The 13,595-nt window shown below is 48.4% G+C and overlaps 1 protein-coding gene across 1 annotated transcript in view; it reads left to right on the top strand.

Annotated features, from left to right (window-relative positions):
• AHNAK (AHNAK nucleoprotein) overlaps nt 1-13,595 on the top strand; it is an 88,408-nt gene that overhangs the window by 31,675 nt on the left and 43,138 nt on the right. The window lies entirely within an intron of this gene.

Raw genomic sequence — 13,595 nt, 5'->3', positions numbered from 1 at the left:
ATTGCTGAGAAACCAAGAGAGGCTGGACACGCTGGCAGCCCAAGCCCCAGGACCCGCCCACCAATTTGGCATCCTCAGATAGGAATACATGATTCAGTAACGGCTGGGACATGAATGGAAAGAAAGGCCTGTTGGAGTGGCAGAAAGGGATCTGGCCGTGGGTCACACAGGCCTGTCAGCTATTCCTGACTTGGCTGTAGGTTTGCTGACTGACCTCATAACCTGCCCTTCTGGGCCTCAGTTTCCACTTCTTTGAAATGAGGGTGCTGATCTCGTATCACATGTTTTTATATTTCCTTCTAGTCCGTGTGAGAGCTAAACTTTATGAAAAATCTCTTCGGACAAAAGTCCCCGCTTTTTTTTTTGGATGCCCCATGCGGCATGCCGGATGGTTCCCCAACCAGGGTTCGAACCCACGCCCCCTGCATTGGGAGCACGAAGTCTTAATCACTGGACTGCCAGGGAAGTCCAAAAGTCCCCTTTTGATTTCCAGCTCTGTAGACAATATACAATGGGGGAGGCTTCTAGAATTTGGCTCCTGATGTTGGTCATTGGTGGGCAGAGGGCAGTGCCTTCTTAGACCAAAATAATTGACCCAAGCTCAACCCCCTTGCCATTCCCCAGAGCTGCTGGCTTTCTGCCAGGGGAGGCAGCTCTGTACCTCTCCCATCACCCCCGGAGTGGGGATACCAGCTCCCACCCACTCCCACCCTCTCCAGAGCCAGCTTGTCTGCGGGTCTCTGCACAGAGCAGTGAGATCTCCTGCCTGGCATGAACTCCACCTGCCCTTGCTTGGATTTCAGATGGGCCTTTGCCAGGTTCATCTGGTCCCACCTCAGCCAGCAGAGCCTGTGTCCCTGGGGGGTTTTGGAGCTCAAGAATGGCTCTTTTTTTTGGAAAGAGATAGGTAACAAGGGAGGTGCTTGATCCCCTGTGGCTTTAAAAATTTTTTTTAAGTTTTATTTTCTTATTGGTGTATAGTTGACTTGTAATGTTGTGTTAGCTTCAGGAGTACAGCAAATGGATTCACTTATAAATATATATATACTTTTCCAGATTCTTTTCCTGTATAGGTTATTATAAAATATTGAGTATAGATCCCTGTGCTATACAGTAGATCCTTCTTCGTTATCTATTTTATATATAGTAGTGTGTATTTGTTAATCCCAAACTCCTAACCTATCCCTCCCCTGCCCCCATGGCTTTTTAAAAGCTGCTTTTGTCAATTGGGCAAGAGTTTCCTCATCCATAAAATAGGGTAGCATCCACAGGACCAGAGTCTGTTCAGGTATTTGGGTTGTCTGCTCTGCAAGGGCATCGCATTTAAACGTATAGCATTCATGTCACGGCCATACATTTGTTTATTGAGAGTACGAGGGTGGGCCTAGAGTCCTAGAGAGGTGGGTCTGAGCCCCTCCACACACGGAAGAGCTAGAGTGTGCACACGCCCACTGGCACACGTGCCTACACACAGTTGCCTTCCGTCCTAACTGGATCTGGGGACCCCCACAAGGCTGCTTCAACCACGGCTCAAAGTCCAGTTCTCAATTCTGAAGCTGACAGGGGTGTAGGGTGGGACAGAGGGTGCATGCTGCCTGAGATGTGTGGCCCTGGTGTCTGGAGGGGGGGGGGTTAGTGGGTGACAGTGGGGTGCACTTGTTTACACAGCCAGGGGGATGCCCACTGGGACGTTGGAAATGTCTCCCAGGCAGAACTAACCCAGGTTGTCCAATAATATAGCAATTTAAACTTTTTTTTTTTTTTTTAGTTTGAGGAAAGTTAGTGTGGCCCTTAGCGTCCATTCACTCAACAAGCGTTCTTAGAGCATCACGTGGTTAGATGCTATTCCTGCCCCACTGGTCTCAGAATCCTCCTCTGCCGACCTCCACAGACCAAATGATGTGATGGATGTGGGACACTGGTAATGCTTTGAACACTGGAAATATACATGTGTTAGTTATGCTTCTATCAGGGATGATGAAGATGATGGTGATGTTTCCTGGACTCTCATGGCGAGATCTCATTGGCTGGGACAGTCAGGGGTGGTGGGTCAGATGCATCAGGAACAAGGCAACAACAGACTATTCAAACGTGAGAAACTTCTTAGCCACCCTCCTCGCATATCAGGCCCAGGCTGGAGGCAGTGGCCACAGGACAGCCCTGCCCCCTGCAGTGACTGTTACCACTGGAGGGGCAGCATGGAGGAGGTGCCAGGGGCCAGAGAAGTAAGTGGAGGGCCCATCCCAGCGGGCTTTCCTTCGCTTGTCCTGCCCGCCCACTCTGAGCTCCCCCCTCCCTTCGTTCTTCCTGGTGCCTTCTCTCTGCCTACCTGATGGGGATGGTCCAAGTTATTCCCCAAAGTCCTGCAGGGCCCAGGTTCAGGAGGTCTTAACACTGTGAGGTCCCAGTTCCTGCATTCAAGGGTGGGAGTGGCCTCCAGAACCCTAGAGGGGGCTGGGCTTCCTTGGAGCTCCAGGGAGGAGCCACAGCAGGCCCTGCAGGCTTTAAGCAATGTGACTGACTGTGGGTGTGGCTAAGGGGACATTTGGCAAATTCAATTTTTATTTTATTTTATTTTTTACTTTTTTTTGGCTGTGCCCCACGGTTTGTGGGATCTTAGTTCCCCAGCCAGGGACCAAACCCGCACATGCTACATTGGAAGCACGGAGAGTCTTAACCACTGAACTGCCAGGGAAGTCCCAAATTCAAGAATTTTGAAATGCACCCATGCTCACAAAAGGCAGTAAATATTTGTCACCAACTTAAACTCATTTCTATATATGTCAGGGTCCCTGCAGGAACCTGTGGTTGAAGACAGTTCAGCCACAGAGACCTTAACGGGGGCTGTTTACACGGTACTGCGCGTGGACCAGAGCCACCAAGGGGTGGTGAGACCCCCCCAGGGACAGTGAGAATCTGGTGTTACTCCTGGGCCTGAAGGGGCCCGGGAAGAGACGGTGTTCCTGGAATCCAGCCACGAGGGACTACAGCATCTGCCAGAAGTCCCCACCAGGAGAAGCAGGAAGAAACACCCTGACTTTTCCTCCTGCTGGTACCTCATACTAGAGGGCAAGTGAGCCCAGGTCTTGCAGGTGGAGGGATGGGCTTCCTGGAGGCACAGAGCAGGACAGAGGAGCAGGGAGAAGGGGTCGCAGGGTGGAGTGCCAGATAGAGAATGACCAGGATGATGTCCTCATCCTCGTTTTTCTGTTGGGCGAGTTTGACTTTCTGTATATTGAGGTTTCTTAAAATAGCCATGGTTATGGGGGATGTGGCTAAGGTATGATCATGGAGTGATATGACAGTTTTTGTTTTAAACAAAGACACCTATACTCAGGAGGCACTACACTTACTTCTGTGAAAATTCTACTGTTAAGAATTTTTTGTCCCCTCTCTTTTCGAACTGCTCTCAATGTCACTTGTGCATTTAAAAAATAATTTCCGGGGGACTTCCCTGGTGGCGCGGTGTTTAAGAATCCACCTGCCAATGCAGGGGACACGAGTTCGATCCCTGGTCTAGGAGGATCCCACATGCTGTGGCGCAACTAAGCCAGTGTGCCACAACTACTGAGCCTGTGCTCTAGAGCCCACGTGCCACAACCACTTCTAGCCCGTGCGCCTAGAGCCTGTGCTCCACCGCAAGAGAAGCCAGCACTGAGAAGCCCTTGCACCGCAATGAAGAGTAGCCCCTGCTCACCACAACTAGAGAAAGCCTGTGTGCAACAACAAAGCCCCAATGCAGCCAATACATACATACATAAATAAATAAATTTATTAAAAAAAATAATTCTGGGACTTCCCTGGTGGTCCAGTGGTTGAGAATCTGCCTTCCAATGCAGGGGATGCAGGTTGGATCCCTGGTTGGGGAACTAAGATCCCACATGCTGTGAGGCAACTAAGCCTGCAAGCCACCTATAGAGCCCAGGCGCAATTAGAGAGAAGCCCCCGCGCTGCAACGAAGAGCCTGCGTACCGCAAGGAAAAATCCTATGTGCTGCAACTAAGACCTGACACAGCCAAGAATAAATAAATAAATAAATATTAAAAACAAAAAACAATTTCTTTTGGGAAGAACAATCTTTCTCTCTTGAGGCTTGCAAATAGCCAAAGGGCCTGGAAGATACTCTAGGGTTCCCAGGACAGAATCCTGAAAAGACCACTGGCCTGGGAGTCAGTGGGATTAGCCATGATCTTGGGCAAATGAAGGCCCCTCTTTGAGCTTCGGTTTCCTCATCTGTAACATGGATAAGGCATGCATTCTCTAAGGCCCTTGCTAGTTTCAATAGTCTATGATCTTTTCAGAAGCAAGGTTAGTTAATTAGGTGGATGGGGCCATTTGGGGTCGAGGCAAGGCTTCATTATCATGTAGTACAACTAATTTTCCCATGTGGCTGGTGAATTGACTCAAATATTTTGAGCAACAGCACTGTTGAAATACTGTTATATCTCCGGCATCCCAAAGCCAAAGCACTGCACCCCAAGGACTTTGCATGTTGCTGGCACGTGTATCTCATTTCTCGAGTCCCATCTTAGCTCTCTGGCATTGTATGTTAGCTGTGATGTGAGATGCAGTTAAGCTTGTAACTGACATTTCTTTTCTTTTTTTTTTAAGAGTATTTATTTTGAATTCAAACCTACAGAGAAGTTGCAAGTATGACACAGTGGTTAGCCATATAACTTTCACTTGGATTTCCCAGTTTTACCTTGTTGGTTTTAATCTCTCTCTCTAGATGTTATCATTATCATTATATCCTCTGAAACATTTGAAAGTGAATTGCAAACATCACGACCTAAATCCTTCAGCATGTAAGGACCTTCTCTCTCTCTCTCTCTCTTTTTGCTTGTGTTGGGTCTTCTTTGCTGCATGCAGGCTTTCTCCAGGCAAGTGGGGGCTACTCTTCATTGCAGTGCACGGGCTTCTCATTGAGATGGCTTCTCCTGTTGTGGAGCACGGGCTCTAGGTGCGCAGACTTCAGTAGTTGCAGCACGTAGGCTCTAGTTAGTTGCTCCGCAGCATGTGGGATCTTCCCGGACCAGGGATCGAACCTGTGTCCCCTGCATTGATAGGCGGATTCTCAACCACCACACAACCAGGGAAGTCCCCAACATTCTCATATAACCACAACATAAGAGCCAAATTCAGGAAACAACATTGTTATTATCTGACGTATTGCCCATATTTAAATTTTACCAATTGCCCCAATAATCACAGTAGCAATGTCTTTTTTCCCACTTAGGCTTCCCATCTGTGATCCCACGTGACATTTAATTGTCACGGTCTCTTTAGTTTCTTCAGTTTGGAACAGTGCATCCGCTTTTTGCTGTCATTTGTGACACTGAGATTTTTGAAGTGCACAGGGCTGGTTGTTTTGCAGCAATGTCCCTCCGAGTGGGTTTGTCTGAGGGTATTTCCTCACGCTTGGGTTCAGGTTATGTGTTCTGGGGCAGGGATCCCACAGAAGTGGAGTGGGGTCACTGCTCAGGACCCATATGACTTGGATCCCTTGGTGAAGGAGGAGATTGCCAAGTTTCTCCACTGCAACAGTGCCGTGTTTTTTTCCCCTTTGGAATTAACAAGTAAACCCAAGTTTTCAAGAAAGAAGTCCAAGTTTGGGCAAGTTTGTTTTGCAAGCGCACTTGAAAGGGCTGGTGGCCTGCATGCCCCGGCCTTGGCATGCTCTCTCAGCTGAGGTTTGGAAAATGGAGTTCTGGCTTAGGGCTTTGCAGCACAGAGCAGCTCTCTGTCCGTCCTCACGAGGACAAAGAATTCGGTGCATGAATGCTTGCCACGGGTTGGGAATGCCAGAGCTGTTTACCAGCCTCTGAATCGCCCCATGGCCTCAGGCATTTGCTAGTGCTTCCCGAGGCTGACTGATGCCAGCAGGGGCGCTGCCACGCACGGGTGCAGCAAATGTGTGGGGAACATTCTGCTGAGATGGGTGGTTTCAATTCCCTTAAAAAAAATCTTTGTTATTTTCCACCACAAACTTGAGGCCTGGCCTTCATGGAAAAACTTCCCAGCAGTAGGGCCAAGGATAGGAAAGAGTTAAGAATGAAAAGACCTTCTCTCTAGACGGGCCTGCTGGTCCGCAAAGGGCTGGGTTCTCGCTTGGCCCCTGGCAAGAAGGCTACAGAAAGGTGAGGTTCAGAGAAGTGAAGCAATCTGTCTCACCTCCTAGAACTGGAAGAGGTGACTCTCTCTAGGTCAATCCAAGCTTCCTGATTAAAAAAAAAAAAAAGCATTTTGGGACTTCCCTGGCAGTGCAGTGGCTAGGACACTGAGCTTCCACTGCAGAGGGCATGGGTTCCAACCCTGATCGAGGAACTAAGATCCCGAGGGTCAGGGTGCGGCCGAAAAAAATGTTTTTAGATGACAAAATTTTAAAAAGCATTTTTCCTCCTTTCCTGTGATGCCAGTGCTGCTTCCCTGAGGAAGTTGGGATTTTTTTTCCTGAGGAGGTTTTAGGAAATGGAAGCTGCTTTTTGAAATTTGTAGGGCCTTGACCTTTTCAAGAATTGAAGTAGATATTAAACTACTTGTGCAAAGCTCTTTTCCGCAAGAAGCCTACAGTCTAGTAGAGAAATAACGATGCTGATGCTGATGACCACAGCTGTCAGTTCTGCCACCTCCTAGCTGTGTAATCTTGGGCAAGTTACTGAGCTTCTCTGTGCCTCAGTTCCCTTATCTATAAAATAGGGATGCTACATTGCCTCTCTCATAGCACTCTTGTGAGGATGATGCAGGTTAACACATACAGTAAAATGTGCTTTGCGTATAGTAAATACTGGCAGGGTTAGTTATTTCTTTTTTTTAAAATTTTAATATTTATTTATATATTTTAAGAACTTTTGTTGAGATATAATGGACATACACTAAACCGCATATATTTAAAGTGTACAATTTGATTTTTTTTCTTATTGGTAATGTATATAAGGCAATCCCAATCCCCCAATTCATCCCATCCCAACCCCCCTCCCCCCCCACTCTGCTTTTCCCCGTTGGTGTCCATATGTTTGTTTTCTACATCTGGGTCTATTTCTGCCTTGCACACCAGCTGATCTGTACCATTTTTCTATATTCCACATATATGCGTTAACATACGATATTTGTTTTTCTCTTTCTGACTCCCTTCACTCTGTATGACAGTCTCTAGGTCCATCCATGTTGCTACAAATGTCCTAATTTCATTCCTTTTCACAGCTGAGTAATATTCCATCGTATATATGTACCACATCTTCTTTATCCATTCATCTGTGGATGGACATTTAGGTTGCTTTCATGACCTGGCTATTGTAAATAGTGCTGCAATGAACATTGGGGTGCATGTGTCTTTTTGAATTATGGTTTTCTCTGGATGGAAGTGTCAGTCATTTCTATTGAACACTTCCTTTGTGTTAGGCATTGTACACATATTGTACACTCTTTATCTCTTTTGATTTCTACAACAACACTATGAGATGGGTATCATTTTCCTCACAGACATAGAAACTGAGGCTCAGAGAGGTTAAGCAATTATGTTCAGGGTCACACAGCTAGTAAATAGCAGAAACTGGAGGCCCTGGCAGCTTGGCTGGTTTCTGGTCCAGCCCAGAGAAGGCTCTTATTCATTTGCCCATTTGGGGGGTAGGGGTAGGCTCCAGGCCTCAAGCAAAGTGAACCTTTGGCCCAGGTTCAGCCTCCTTAGCTGCTGCCAGCCCCTCCTGCCAGTGTTACCCTGGGTCTTCTCCCCTCCTGAGTATTCACTCTTCCGGGATGATGATTAAGGAGGGAGAAACGACAATCAAAGCATTTGCACTGTAACTAGCCCCACCCACTGTCCCTGCCCACGGTCCAGGCAGCCTGGAGGCCCCTTCCCCCACCCTCTCCAGGGGACCGGCTGCCCCCCAGCTGCGGAAACGCAGGCCAGCGGAGGCCTGTGGGGCTCCTCTCTGGGGGAGAGCCTGGGAATGTGAGGGCGCTCCAGAGAGGAGTTCTGGACAGGACAGCTGTTCCCAACTGTGGACAGTCTCCCTTATCCCTTTGTCTGCCGGCCTCCTGGGCTCCAAGGCTGTGAGGCCTGTTGGAGCCCAGCTTGAGAACCTGCTAACCACCAGCGGAGCGAGCGGTGTGAGCGGAGTGAGCGGAGGACTTGCTTTGTCCCACCCATCCACCACCGGTGCCCTTCCCAAGGGGAAGGGGAAGGAACTGGGGCCTCCAGGAGGTTGGCCCACTGGCTTGTTACTCCGTAGATTATGGGAGCCGGAGGGAAGAAGGAAGCAGAAAGCAATCTATGGGGAAAATCAGAAGAGCGAGTCAGGGACAGGGCAGAGGTGGATGCGACGTGGCCGGGACCGGCAGGGGAAAGGCAGCAGAGAAGGAGCAAAGCCCCAGGAGAGGGGAGCGAGAAAGGGGGAGGTTTGGAATGAACAGCTGGGAATGTGACAGGGCGTGGGGCGGGAAGGAAAGAAGAGAGGACCTACAGGGAGCAGGGACTGCGCCAAAGGGCTTCGAGGGGACTTTAGCCCCGCTCTCCATCTAAGTCCCTCCTCGCGCCCCAAATGAATTTACCATATAAATAAAACAGCATTCTTGCAACATCAAGTTCTTCTACTCCAACCAGAAACCAGGTGACACCCTTAAGCCCCCATAATGTAATCATGGGGCCGCCAGTATCCAGGGCGTAAGAGAACCTCCCGGTCTCCTGGGCTCCAAGGAGAAGTGAGAGGGAGCAAGGGAAGGAGGGACCGGGGAGTGGGCACTGAACAGTTTCTAGGGAGCATCTGACGCCACGCCCCGTTCGACAGAACTGCCAATCGCCAGGCCGCATCCGGGCTCTCGTGACTCGTTGCCAGGCAGATTTTTATCCTCCTCTGGGCTGCGGCGAGCCACAAGCCCTGCCACCACCGAGTCCCGCAGGGCGCGGGGCACAGCGGGGAGGAAAGAGGGGAAGGAAGACGGGGCGGGGGTGGGGTGGGGGGAATCGGGAAGTTGCTGGAGGCCAGGTTCACACTTCCCAGGGGAGGAGTGACCACGGGGGGAACTAGCCTCCTTACCCTGGTGGGTCCCTAAGCCCTAAACCTTGCAGGGACACAAACTTTTCCCTTAGTCAATCGACAGCGTTGTACTCTGAGAAGCTGCTGTGCTGGAGAGTATCTGGGCCCTATATGTTAATACTTTGGGATATTTACATTTAAAAAGAGGGCTTTGGGGCCCTGAAGGGTGGGTCATTTTTGGTGGTTATTTCAGGCCTTTGGGCAGGCCAGCTCTGGGTATTTTGGGACAGGAGAGCCTTTTAGCAAAGCCTCACAAACAGCACGGGTAGGTGCCCACCTTGCTTTTCCCTCTGGGGGCCTGACATGGCCCTCTCGCTTGTAGCCTGGCATTCGACTCCTGCCTTTTTGTTTGTTTTTTGTTTGTTTTGTTTGGCCACGCCGTGCGGCGTGTGTAATCTTAGTTCCCCGACCAGGGATCGAACCCGTGCCCCCTGCAGTGGAAGCGGGGAGCCTTAACCGCTGGACCACCAGGGAATTACTGTCCCCTGCCTGTCTTAAGATTCCCTACTCTAGCCCAGGTGAGAGAGAAGGCTTTTACTTTCCAGCCAGTGCCCTGTGCCCTGGGTTTGGGGTTTTACTTGGGCATGTGGTCTCCTCCAGGGTGCAGGGCCGCCATCCCAGCCTCCATCCTCTGGCTTAGTGGCCAGGCAGTGGGGAGGGCTGGAACGTGAGCAGGCTGGAGAGAATAATGCTAGGGCTCTTTCTGCTTATAAGAGCGCAAGTTCGCTCACAACTCGAATTTCAAGTGGGCCCTTCAGGCAGATTAGGGAGATCAAGTGAGAGAGTGGAGGCAGCCGGTGTGGATTGTCTAAATTCCTAGAAAATAAACTCTAGGAATTTAGCTGCGGGAGAGAGGAGTGCCAGGTGGCCATTGTCAGTGCCGTGTGGGACTGTGTTAGAGCTGGTGGTCCAGGAGGCCCGGAGGGGAAGGAGTGGCTTTTTGTTTTCCTTCCTCTATTTAAACACCCTGTATTCCAAAAAGTGCTTTTTTCTTGAGTCATATCTAAGAGACCTATGGATGCTTTTAGCTAAGGGCTTTAAAAATTATTATTGAAAAAAAAAAAACTAACCTGCAGTCCTCTTATGGAGGAGAACCAGTCCCTCTAAATACTGTTTTTGGTAACTGCCCTTTGTTTGAAGTAATTATTGTCCCTAAAAATGGGAAATTACACATTACTATTTAGCAAAGGGAAATAAACACTTTGGGTTAACAGGGTTATTGCCAGTGGATGGTGATTCCAGACCTTGCCAGCAATCCAGGGAAATGGCCTGCACTGCACGTTCTGCTCACACACAGTTTTTGTGTGTTTTAAAGGGGAAATGGTTGGATTCCGTGTGTTCCTCGAAGCTTGCTTGCCCTGTTCTTGTTTTGTAATCACGGATAACTTTTTTTTTTTTTACACGGATAACTTTTGATACGGTTTTTCTGGTGGCTGAAATAAGTACAGGAAAAAAACATGGGGACGAGGGCGTGTCTCCCACTCGCTTTGCTCTGACGTGGATTTATGCCTTGGTTGTTTTGTGTTCGTGGGCGTTTGGTTAACTCTAAGTGAGTGAAGAGTGGGCTAGGGATGCTTTATTGAGACAGCATGTAGGTTCACACAGGGAAGACAAGGTATCAGAGATGGCTCTGGGCGTGTCTCAGCCTTTCCGGCTCCACCCAAGGCCCCAGGGAGTGCACGAGCACGCCCCTACTTTGATTCTGGTCTTTGTCAGCCCCTGCAGCCTCAGACCCGGCTTTCCAATCACATTCAGCTCTTTCATCTCCTGCTGTCTCTGGCCCTCTGGCCTTCAACAGTCTTCTGTTCCTCAGTCCTTCCGGTTTTCAGTGTAGGGAGCATTTCCTCCTGGAAGTCTTCTTTCCCTGATAAACAAACACCCCCACATCCACCGCCCCACCCCACAGTCTGTGAGCCCATGTTGCTCTGTACTTTCCTGTTCTCAGCACCATTCACATTAGATCATCGGTCACCAGATGCTTGCCTGGCTGCCTCCCCCATCAGACTGTCAGCTCCGTGAGGGAGGGAGGTGGTTGGCTCATTCACCCTGATGTTGCCAGCGCAGTGCCAGGCATGTGGTTCATGACTCGTGGCAGAAACTCCATCAGCCCTCCTATCACTGTCTTATCACTTAATATACTTCCCCTTAGTGACATGGGCTCCTATTTTCCTTCTGTTCGTTACTGTGTATTTCCCTGATCTCCAAGGCATTCGCTTAGACTTCGGGTAAAAACAAACCAACAAAAATAAACAAAACGAAATCAAAAAAGCAAACAAAAGAAACAAACACCAGAACTGATTCCCTAATAAGTTATTATGCAAGTTGTGCAAATCAGCTGCTCTCCTTGAGCTGGTGATGAGCCTGATTTAACTTCAGTAAAGAATGGAAAGTCAGCAAACTTCAAAATCCACACTTTTCCAGCACGTGGAACTGCCTTGGGGTGGAAAAGGAGGTAAGGTAAAAGCTTGCAGACTCAGTCTTGTAATAACCTGTAATGGAAAAGAATCTGAAAAAAAAAAAAAAAAAAAAAGGAATCTGAACCACCTATACATCTGAAACTAGCACAACATTATAAATCAAGTATACTTCAATAAAAAAATTAAAAAAAAAAAGCTTGAAGACTCAAAAAGTGAAGAGCTGATCTAAGAAATGTGGGTGGCAACTTCAGAGAGGGTGCTGAGTGGGGAAGAGACCTGCGGGAGTTTGGTAGGAGACGAAGGTGGGTTGGGTGGGTTGGAGATGGCCCCCACTAGAATTACAGCAGAGATTTGATGGCTAAGAATTGCAGTTGAAGAAGGGGGAAGGGAAGAAAGCTGGGGTGTGGAGGAGGAGGAGACTCCCCAAATCTAATCAGTTTGGTCCAGTACCGGTCACTGGCATCTGAAATGTCACAAGTCTGGAAAGTGTGACTGTTGATTATTCTGTTCCCAATTGATTATTTTGTTTTTATTAATCAAAAAATGCATCTTTTGAATGAGATTCTTTTTTAAAAAATGTTTATTTATTTATTTATTTGGTTGTGCCTGGTCTTAGTTGGGGTACGCGGGATCTTTAGTTGTGGCATGCGGGATCTAGTTCCCTGACCAGGGATTGAACCCTGGGTCCCCTGCATTGGGAGTGCGGAGTCTTAACCATTGGATCACCAGGGAAGTCCCTTGGATGAAATTCTTTTTTAAAAAAAAATTAGTTAATTAATTTATTTATTTTATTGGCTATGTTGGGTCTTCATTGCTGTGCATGGGCTTTCTCTAGTTGCGGCGAGTGGGGGCTGCTCTTCATTGTGGTGGGGGGGCTCCTCATTGCCATGCTTCTCTTGTTGCAGAACACAGGCTCTAGGCACATGGGCTTCAGTAGTTGCGGCACACGGGCTCAATAGTTGTGGCACACGGGCTTAGTTGCTCCACAGCATGTGGGATCTTCCTGAAGCAGGGATCCAACCCGTGTCCCCTGCATTGGCAGGCAGATTCTTAACCATTGCGCCACCTAGGAAGCCCCCCTCAGATGAGATTCTGATGCCCTGATTAGGCTTTGTTTTATTAAGGGAGTAATACAAAGAAAGCACCTTCATTTTTCTCCCCGATCCCTTCCTTCCTAGTGAGATTTGTGACCAGAAATCCCAGCCAGGATGCACAGAATTGTTTGCCCGCTGAAGCAAGGTGGGGCTGACTCTCTCTCCAAGGCAGCTCACTGCCACCCTCCACCCAGCTAATCTCCTTTTTGAGTTGGACAGACACAGTGACAGTGGCTCCAGTGCCAGTGCAGACTGTTGCAGATTGAGACAAAGCCCTGTGTATTTTGCTGGGAAGCACTTGGCTGTGAAATAGTGACATGTGAGCAGGGGAGCATGTGCAGTGTCCGAGCCCACAGCGCTCACATCCACGCCTTTCAGGGTGTTTCCAAGCCTCCTTTGAGGACAGCAAGGCTGGAGTTTGCCAAATGTGTTTATCTTTCTCAGGTTTGGGCAAAGTCCTTCTAGAAAGTAGATTTGAAAAAAAAGAGAGAGAGAGAGAAAGATTTGGAGGCATTGAGATCAGAAATCTTCTGGGGAAGTGGGTAAGGAATTGTGTATTTTAAAGCAATGCCATGTGTTTAAGCAATGTCCACCCCCAGTTGCCAAGAGAGAAACACCATTGCCAGCCCCATGCAGACTTGTGCAAAGGGCAGCTGACCCAGGTGCCATGTGCTCGTTTCTTGTCCACAGAGCAGGCTCCTGAGCTGGGAAGGACTTTCCAGCCTAGACGGAGAAGAAAGGATTATTATTTTAAAAGTTAAAAAAAAATTGTATTCAAGTATAGCTGATTTACAATGTGTTAATTTCTGCTGTACAGCAAAGTGATTCAGATATATATATATATATGTATGGGTGTGTGTGTATATATATATTCTTTCTCATATTCTTTTCCATTATGATTTATCACAAGGTATTGAGTATAGTTCCCTGTGCTATATGGTAGGACCTTGTTTATCCATTCTCTATTGAAAGGATTACTTACTATGTGAAGGGGTGGGTCAGGAATCTCCTGGTCATTTCTCTGAGTTCAAAGCGGAAAAGCAATGAAGTGG

This window comes from Hippopotamus amphibius, chromosome 3 (assembly GCF_030028045.1).
Source record: "Hippopotamus amphibius kiboko isolate mHipAmp2 chromosome 3, mHipAmp2.hap2, whole genome shotgun sequence".
Taxonomy (NCBI): Eukaryota; Metazoa; Chordata; class Mammalia; order Artiodactyla; family Hippopotamidae; genus Hippopotamus; species Hippopotamus amphibius.
This window is presented reverse-complemented; position numbering and strand designations above follow the sequence as displayed.